Source organism: Mus caroli, chromosome 11 (assembly GCF_900094665.2).
Source record: "Mus caroli chromosome 11, CAROLI_EIJ_v1.1, whole genome shotgun sequence".
Lineage (NCBI taxonomy): Eukaryota > Metazoa > Chordata > Mammalia > Rodentia > Muridae > Mus > Mus caroli.
In genome coordinates this window covers 83164306-83165782 of record NC_034580.1, presented here as the reverse complement: position 1 = coordinate 83165782, position 1477 = coordinate 83164306, and the positions used below count along the sequence as shown (strand labels likewise).

Sequence of the window (1477 nt, the reverse complement as noted above, 5' to 3'; positions counted from 1 at the left end):
TTATGTATTTTCACAGCTTTACATGTAATATTCATATCTAAAATCTTTAAGTGCTTTTCTCCATATTAAAAATCCAAGGAATTAAAAAATAAGGCATTCAATATTTGAAAAAGTACAGACTTACAAAACGTATATATTCTGTCATGAAAACTCCACACCATATTTTACACTTGGAAAAAACAGGATATATTACAAATTTATGCAGTAACTTAGTTCACACCATGCAATAAGAAGTACATTAATCAAGATACTCAAACTTTTGTAGGTTCTAAACTGAAGGACTTTCTTTTTCTTCAGAATCCTTAAAACCAGTGACACTTAAAACTTGCTACCCTTCCTTTATTCTTTTAAGATTTTATTTGTATTATGTATGAGTATACTGTAGCTATCTTCAGACACACCAGAAGAGGGCACTGGGTCCCATTACAGATGGTTGTGAGCCACCCTGTAGTTGCTGGGACTTGAACTTAGAACCTCAGGAAGAACAGTCAGTGCTCTTAACCACTGAGCCATCTCTCCAGCCCAAAACTTGCTAGCCTTTATACTGGGAGGTAACTTATACATAACAACGATGAAAAGATGAACAGATCAGGTGTCTATTATGAATCATTCTAGCTTTGCTCAACAATGGCTGAAACCCTCTTCTCATACTTCTGATGAAGCTGTGTTGCTTGGTTATTGACTGGACTGTTTGGATTCAGTTCATCCAACAGAGACTGAATTGAAATTAAGATGAAAGAGAAGTCATATGTGGGACTCCATCCATTCTGCAAGGATATCTAAACATATGCTACCACCAGCATACACATTTGGATGAAACATTCTGGATAAAAACCTAATGGTTGGTGGCTTATTTGGATATTCTTCAGGAAATTCTATTACTAGTTTAAATGTACCATCCCTAGGGTGTCCCGTCTGGTCCAAATATACCTGCATTACACTGCACAATGATGTTCTCAAATGGTGCACCACTGACTCCATAGGTAGGTCCTCTTGCAATCGCTCAAAATCCCCAAATCCCTGGAGAGATGGCTCAGAGGTTAAGAACACTGGCTGTTCTTCAAGAAGCCCTGAGTTCAATTTCCAGCAACCACATGGTGGCTCACACCATCTGTAATGAGATCTCACATACATAGAATACATGAAATCCCCCAAATCCTGTATGATCCTCTTACGGGCAGGTGTCAACATGCTCTGTGGCTGCCCTGCCCGGTATTTGAATTTTCAAATGCCAAGGTTTCTGTCAACACTGGCCTTGTGTCAGGGTCTGATATGACTTTATTCACAGGTGAGACTAATCTTTGTTTAAAAAAAAAATCAGTGAAGGCTTCTCTGGAGCCTTGTATAATCTGTAAAGCAGGTGGCCCTCCGTCATCCTCAGACTTCCTTAACATTGTCCCAAGCTCTTTTTTTTGGTTGTTTGTTGTTTTTTGTTTTTTTGAGATAGGGTTTCTCTGTGTAGCCCTGGCTGTCCTGG

The 1477-nt window shown here is 39.0% G+C and overlaps 1 pseudogene; it reads right to left on the bottom strand.

The window, feature by feature from the left end:
* Positions 1–611: 611 nt before the first annotated feature.
* LOC110305831 lies at positions 612–1191 on the bottom strand (annotated as a pseudogene).
* Between the last annotated feature and the right edge of the window lie 286 nt (positions 1192–1477).